This window comes from Stomoxys calcitrans, chromosome 4 (assembly GCF_963082655.1).
Source record: "Stomoxys calcitrans chromosome 4, idStoCalc2.1, whole genome shotgun sequence".
Lineage (NCBI taxonomy): Eukaryota > Metazoa > Arthropoda > Insecta > Diptera > Muscidae > Stomoxys > Stomoxys calcitrans.
Genome location: NC_081555.1, coordinates 179,019,634 through 179,027,941, shown reverse-complemented (window position 1 = coordinate 179,027,941; position 8,308 = coordinate 179,019,634). Strand labels below are relative to the sequence as shown.

Sequence of the window (8,308 nt, the reverse complement as noted above, 5' to 3'; positions counted from 1 at the left end):
CATTTTCAGTCGAACTAGTCATGTCCGTCCTTCTGTGCGTCCGTCGGTCAGTCCGTCCGTCCGTCTATCAAAAGCACGCTATCTTTCGAAGGAATAAAGCTAGCCGCTTGAAATTTTGCACAAATACTTCTTATTAGTGTAGGTCGGTTGGGATTGTAAATGGGCCATGTTCTTCTTGAGCCTCTAGAGGACGCAATTCTTATCCGATTGGAATAACATTTTGCACGACGTGCTTTGTTACGATATCCAACAACTGTGCCAAGTATGGTTTAAATCGGTCCATAACCTGATATAGCTGTCATATAAACCGATCCTGGGTCTTGATTTCTTGAGCCTCTAAAAGGCGCAATTCTTATCTGATTGGAATGAAATTTTGCACGACTGTGTTAAGAATCGTTCAAATCGGTCCATAACCTGATCTAGATGCTATATTAACCGATCTTGGGTCTTGACTTCTTGAGCCGCTAGAGGGCGCAATTATTATCCAATTTGTCTGATCTTTTGCATGAGGTGTTTTGTTATGACTTCCAACAACTGTGCTAAGAATAGTTCAAATTGGTCTGTAACCTGATATAGCTGCCATATTAACCGATCTGGGGTCTTGACTTCTTGAGCCACTAGAGGGCGTAATTCCTATCCGATTTGGCTCAAATTTCGCACGACGTGTTTTGTTATGACTTCCAACAACTGTGTTATAAATCGTTCAAATCGGCCCATAACCTGAAATGGCTGCAAATATAAACCTATCTGGGGTCTTGACTTCTTGAGCCTCTAAAGGGCGCAATTATTATCCGATTTAGCCGAAATTTTTTATGAGGTGTTTTATTATAAATTTCATCAACTGTGCCAAGTATGGTTCCAATCCTTTTATAACCAGATATAGCTGTCATATAAACCGATCTGGGGTATTGACTTCGTGAGCCTCTAAAAGGCGCAATTATTATCCGATTTGGCTGAATTTGTACAACTGAATTTGTACAACGGCTTCTCCCATGACAATTAATATACGTGTCGAATATGGAATTAATCGGTTTATAGCCTAATATAGCTCCCCTATAAACCATACTCCCTATTTTACTTCTTCAGCCCCTAAAGTGCGCAATTCTTACTAGATTTGGCTGAAATTTTATACAATGGTCTCCAATATTCAGTTCAATTATGGTCCAAAATGAACCATTACTTGATATTGTTCCAATAACATAGCAATTCTTTTCGTTTATCCTTTGTTTGCCTTAAAAGAGATACCGTGGCAAGAGCTCGACAAATGCGATCCATGGTGGACGGTATATAAAATTCGAACTTAGCACGCTTTTACTTGTTATACCTACCACCTTGACATATTGATCTATGACCCCATAAGGTATATATATTCCTGGTCGATCTAACCATGTCCGTCCAACCTCCTGTAGAAATCACGCTAACACGGAAAACTAGCCTTTTGAAATTTTGTATAGAGACCACCGTGGCGCAGAGGTTAGCATGTCCGCCTATGTTCAGCATTCAATTCATTTATGGTCCGAATCGGACTATAACTTGATATAGCTCCAATAGCATAACAGTTCTTATTCATTATTCTTTGTTTGCCTAAAAAGAGATACTGTGCAAAGATTTCGACAAATACGATCCATGGTGAAGGGTATATAAGATTCGGCCCGGCCGAACATAGCACGCTCTTACTTGTTACTTCTTATTTTCGTTCGAAATATTGGTGATAGGAAATTAGCGTTAATATGGCTACTATTGATATTTATTATTGGAAATAGCGAAAATATCGAATGTTGCGATTATCGATAGTTTGCCAGCTCTGTTGTATTAAGTGAAATACTTTTCACAACTTTATATGGGAGTTTTTTTTCTAAATCTTCAGCTAAGAAGTATTTCACTCAGCGGCAACACTGGTCATGAATCTTCATTTTTTTCCATTTTCATCCAAAAGTCAGCTCTTCTGATTAAGGCACCAGTCAGTCATTCAGTCAGCAGTCATCAAGCATCCATCCACCGATAAACAGTTTTTGTTGCCACAGTTTTGACACACATTTCCATCTTGAAATTGATGTTTGTTCTTTCTTGCCAACTGGTTGTAGGTGGCAGTCTGATGCTTGACTAGCTTTCCGACGAACTGCTACCATCATTCTATAAGGGCAATGGGAAAACCTATCACAAGAAGACAACCAACCATCCATCCCCCCGATGCCCACCCACCCCCACAGAAACATTATTTATTTTGCATATTTTTCAATTTCCTCAATATCCGTTCGACATTTGCAGATTCCATCTTGAGTAGAAATTGTTTAGAGTCTGTTTTTTTTTATTTTTTTATTTTATTCTCTTTTTCTTTTTTTGTTTTCTTCTTCGATTGCTCTCCTCTATAGTAATTCGCCGTTTCCTTATCATCATAATTTTGCGTCAATTTAATAACGCAATTTAGATTTTGTATTTTCGTTTCCACATTTCTTTTGGCAGCATCCGAAGCTACTCCAGCAGTGGCTGCATCATCAGCATCGACTGTGGCATCATCATTGCCATCAGCATGAGCTTTCGAAGGTGCCAGCACTTAACATTCCAAATACGATGAGTCTTTTGCAGGGAAATATGCTTAAATTGATTGAACTGGCATAGATGAATTTTTGTTCAGGGCCATTTATGACAAAATTAACTGTTCAAATTGTGAGCAGCTAATAAAAATTTCATTTAAATTAAAAAATTCATTAAATTATTGAGAAGGCATGATGAAACAAATGAAGCGTCTATGACGAATCCTCATCCGCTGAAGTAATGGCTTTGTGTGATTATGGAATAGGAGTAATTTTAAAACAATTTGTTATTACCAACTATTTTCGTTTATTTAAACATTTTAAACATTAAAAGAGAAGTGAGACAAATAACTCAAGGGAAAGTGAGGAGTATATGTTCAAATCGTGAATTTATTGTCATTGTCAAGCTTGTTTACGTTCCTTTATGCTGGCAGCTGTTGTATTGAATGGCAGGCCTCATGACACCAGGTGAAGATTTTCCCAAGCCCTTAGATAAGGCAGAGTACCAGATCGTTTGTACATTGTTGGGACTTGTTCACCACCTTGGTAAAGATGTGTTTTATTATGACTTACAATAACTCTGCTGAGTATGGTTGACATCGGTATATAACCTGATATAGCAGTCGTATAAACCTATCTGGGGTCTCGACTTCTTGAGCGTCTAGAGTGCGTCTAGCACATTTCCGATTAGGCTGAAATTTAGCACGACGTGTTTTGTTATGACTTTCAACAACTGTGCTAAGAATAGTCCAAATCGGTCCATAACCTAATATAGCTGCAATAAAAACCGATATGGGATATTGACTTCGTGAGCCTCTAAAGGGCGCAAGTATTATCCGATTTGGCTGAAATTTTGTACAACGGCTTCTCCCATGACTTTTAACATACGTGTCGAATATGGCATGAATCGGTTTATAGCCTAATACAGCTACTCTATAAACCGATCTCCCTATTTTAGTTCTTCAGCCTCTAAAGTGCGCAATTCTTACTAGATTTGGCTGAAATTTTACGCGATGACTTCTACTATGGTCTCCAATACTCAGTTCAACTATGGATGGTCCGAAATGAACCATAATTTGTTTATTTTCTTCTGCTTAAGGTTGAACATATGAAAATCCAAATGGTCGCAACAGAGTTTCCATTAAATGTTTTTGCCATAAAGCCGCCCAATAATGAAACTGTCATTCGGTGACATTCTACACCAACATTTCAATGAAATTATAGAAGAACCAATAAAAAGAACAACGTCATCACAGCATCATTCAAAAGCAGATTCTAGACCAAAAATGGAAATTTTTGTCACTGATTTTAATTTTGATGAGATTTACGTTGATTTACGCAAATGTTCTGAAATGAACGTTCATGACAGACAGGCGGATTGACTGCCGCAGGAAACGCAGCAGTAAACCCACATAGAAAATTATTTCTGTTACAATTTTAATCATTTCGATTTTATCTTGTGTTGATGTTGTCGTTGTTGTTGTTGGTTTTTAATTAAATTTTATTTTATTTGATTCTTTCTACCCGCCATTCATTCTAATGATGTGTTCTAAAATCGACACCTTTTTCAGGTTTTATGACACAAAACAAACCGTAAAAGTCCAAAACAATTTCAACGCATCAACATCAATGTGAGCTGGTGGAGTAGGAGTAGCATGGTGGCGCAAGAGGGGAACATTCAAATTTCAAACAATAAAATTCTCTCATAAAAGCCTAAAACCAACAATTTGTGGTTTTTGTCATTTTGTCTGGCGAAGGTAAATGGGTAGGTACTTCACTTTTCTGTTTGGGGGTTTTTTTTTTTTTTTTGTTAGGAATATGGCAATGACATGTTTTCCCATACAAAGGAGATACTCTCTGAAGCCTCCTTTTGACAGTTGTTGGTCCCTCAGATCGAGTGATCTTAATTGATTTTGTATGTCATTAATTGGAAAATCGATAGTCCCCTTGCTTGGTTTGCCTGCCACATCAAAGACGGTACACCAAATTACTGTCATCCGATGATGCTGATGATGAATGGTTTGATGACGAAAAAGAGTGATTTTCAAAAGATTTTTTACTGATAGCACATTTCGATAGGAGTTACATACAAACATTTTTCGGATGCAAATATTTTCCATGAATTTTGGCCAATTGGGATTTTTTCTTATCTGAATTAATGGCTAATGGAAGAGAAGTGATAGTGACACCTTTTGGTAATAAAAAGACTTTAGAACATGCTAAGTGATTTTTCAAGGCAACGTTGAAAAATTTGTATTTATTACAACGAGGATACCTCAGAACCAATTCGTGGTGATGGTTTTAATGTATATAACAGTAAGCTAAGAAAAGAACAATAAGGCAGCAGAAGCCGATGGGTTTACATCTTAACCATATAAGACCGAAGATGACAATATGATGATGCGTAATCAAAAGCTTTTTTGCGCAATCTGGCTCGAAGAACTCATTACAAGACAAGGCAGTATGTGCTAGTTGCAGAGAAATGGCGACTCATTCCTCTTCAGCTGACAAACGAGTTATGCCAGATTAAAATCTAAAGTCATCCAGGTAGTTATGTCTTATCAGTACAGCTTAAGAGCTGGTAAACAACCATACACCAACTTCTAGAAAAGATCCTAGCAAGACCGTAAACTCGGAGGATAGGATTATATGGGAGCTATATCAGGTGATGGATCAACACGAATCATACATGACATGGAATTGCATACCTTATGTCCTATAGCAGTTATATCGAAAAATGTTCCGATTTGGACCAAATACTAATAAGTACAAGTCATTGTTCAATTGTGTATAACTAAATATTGGTCTTTTTAGTAGCTATATCTAAAAATAAACCGATCTGAACAATATACGACACAGATGTTGGAAAGCCAAACACTGTGTCAAAATTCAGTGAAATCGGATTATAAATGCGCCTTTTATGGGCCCAAAACCAAAATCGGATAATAAATGTGGCTTTTATGGACCTAAGACCTTAAATCGGAGGATGGATATATATGACAGTTATATCCAAATGTGAACCGATTTGGGCCAAATTGACGAGTTATGTCGAAGGGCCTAACACAACTCACTGTCGTAAATTTCAGCAAAATCGGATAATAAATGTGGCTTTTATGGGCCCAAAACCTTAAATCAGGAGATCGGTCTATATGGCAGCTATATGCAAATCTGAACCGATCTGGGCCAAATTGAAGAAGAATATCGAAGGGTCTAATACAACTTACTGTCCCAAATTTCAGCAAAATCGGACAATAAATGCGCCTTTTATGAGCCTAAGACCCTTAATCGGCGGATCGGTCCATATGGCAGCTATGTCCAAATCTGGGCCGATCTAAACCAAATTGAAGAAGGATGTCGAAGGGTTTAACACAACTAACTGTCCCAAATTTTAGCAAAATCGGATAATAAATGTGGCTTTTATGGGCCTAAGACCCTAAATCGACGGCTTGGTCTATATAGGGCTATATCAAGATATAGTCTGATATAGCCAATCTTCGAACTTTACCTGCTTATAGACAAAAGAAAGATCTTTGCAAATTTTCAGATCAATATCTCTATTTTTAAGGACTAGCGAGTTCCTATGATGCTCGATATGACTAGGCGAGTTACTGGCGTATTTAAATAACCAATGGCCACCCTGTTCTCGCGGACTGGAACGAGCTTACTCACCTGTAGGAGTTTTATGAGGATCTCCACTTCTACATGAAAATGTGGCTGCAACAATAGCAATATAGTTTTAAGCTCATAACAGCAGCGTTTAGTATCCGATTTCACTGAAACTTGGAATAATGAATTGCAATAGGCCCCCAGATTTCCGAACTTACTATGATCTACACCTTAAATCGGTAGGTGGTGACATATAGAACGATGTACCGATTTAGGATCTTGAGCCTATACAAACCACAGTTATAGTGCGATTTCGCTAAAATTTAAAAAAAAAAAAACAGACAGTCCCTCTGATGCAAATGAAAATTTACCCATGAACATTCCATTAAGGAACTGGGGCAACTTCTCACAAATTAATGAGTGCTGTCCGATTCAATTTTAAGATCAATGACAAGGGAACTTTAAAGCCGAGTCCAAACGGCGTGCCGCAGAGCGACACCTTTTTTTGAGGAGAAGTTTTTACATGGCAATGTACCTCACAAATGTTGCCAGCATTAGGAGGGGATAACTAACGCTGAAAATTTGTCTGATATTCCTGCCAGGATTCGAACCCAGGCTCTCAGCGTCATAGGCGGACCTACTAACATCTTGCCTACGGTGGCCCCTCTGACAGTCGTACCAAATATGGTCCAAATCGGTCCATATATAGTTATAGCTGCCATATAGACGGATTTCACGATTAAGGCTATTGAGGCCTTAAACGCCGCACTTTTTGCTTGATTTCGATATCTTTACAGAATATGGTTCATATAAGCCCATATTAGATATAGCTGTCATATAGACATATCTCCTGTTTTAGGATCTTGAGCCCGTAGAAGGACCCTTTTTCTAGACAATTTCGATGAAGTTTGGAACAGTGAGATGTATTAGATCCCTCGGCACCCGTGCTGAATACGGCCAAGATCCGATTTGTTTTTGGATATAGCTGTCAAATAACCCGATATTCCAATTAAACACCAGGGGCTCATAAAAGCTTTTTTTATTACCCGCCTTTGACAAATTTGGAAGAATGAGTGGTTTTGGTCCCCTCGACACCCTTTCCGGAAAAACTTCTTGGGTTCACAAATGCTAGCGAAATGTTAATAAAATCCATGTATTCATGGTGGTGGGAATATAATCTAATTCTTATTAGCATCGGTTGGTCGAACTCAATGAGTGTTGTAACACCCTCCATTTTTTTTTTTTTCACTTCACAGAAATATTGATCTGTAACCCTCTAAATGACACATTTTTGATCGCTTTGACATTTTGAATCGATCTAGCTATGTCTGTTTGTCTGCTATGGAAAACGCGCCATATAGCCCCCATATAAACCGATTTAATAATATATCTTCTTGAGCCAATAAAGTGCTCATATTCTTATCTGATTGGGCTGAGATTTACACAATGACTTCTACTATGACCTCCACCATCTGTGCCAAAAATGATCTGAATTGGTGCATAACCTGATATGGGACGCATATAAATCCGTCTTCCGACTTTACTTGACATCCTAAAGGATGGAGGCTAGTGTAACACAAAGGTTAGAATGTCCGTCTATGATGCTGAACACCTGGGTTCGAATCCTGGCTAGAACATCAGAAAAAACTATCAGCGGTTTTTATCACCTAATCTAATCTAATGCTGGCAACATTTGTGAGGTACTATGCCATGTAAAAACTTCTCCCCAAAGGGGTGTTACACTTAGGGACACAGTTCGGACTCAGCCTTATCATTGACCCTAAACTTGGATCAGACAGCGCTCATTGATTAGTGAGAAATTTTTCCATGTTCTTGGGCAAATTTGCAAAACTCCTAAAGGACATAATTCTTTAACCAATCCTATGGCAGCCGGTTGTACGCACCGGATTGACGCGATGGGGTTCTCCATTGGCAAGGGCTGCCGCCTCAGTTTACAACACACTGCTACAACAACACCAACAACAATATAATTCTTTAACCGCAAAAATCAATGCCAGGTATGTTCTGAATCCGCACATGACGTGAAATCACTCCTTTTTAAACCTCTTGACTTAAGTCTATGAGCACCTACAAGATGGTATTGTAATCCGTTAATTATATGGCCTTCCATTATCTCTTTACATTCTACTTTTCAACAGAAACGGAAC

The 8,308-nt window shown here is 38.3% G+C and overlaps 1 long non-coding RNA gene across 1 annotated transcript in view; it reads left to right on the top strand.

Moving 5' to 3' along the window:
- The window catches only part of LOC106084805 (uncharacterized), a 5,278-nt gene extending 1,080 nt beyond the window's left edge, over positions 1-4,198 (top strand). Inside the window, exons 2-3 of the long non-coding RNA XR_001220869.2 lie at positions 3,634-3,722; positions 4,106-4,198. This is a non-coding gene — a long non-coding RNA (uncharacterized LOC106084805). The remainder of the gene's footprint in view (positions 1-3,633; positions 3,723-4,105) is intronic.
- Positions 4,199-8,308: the final 4,110 nt, after the last annotated feature.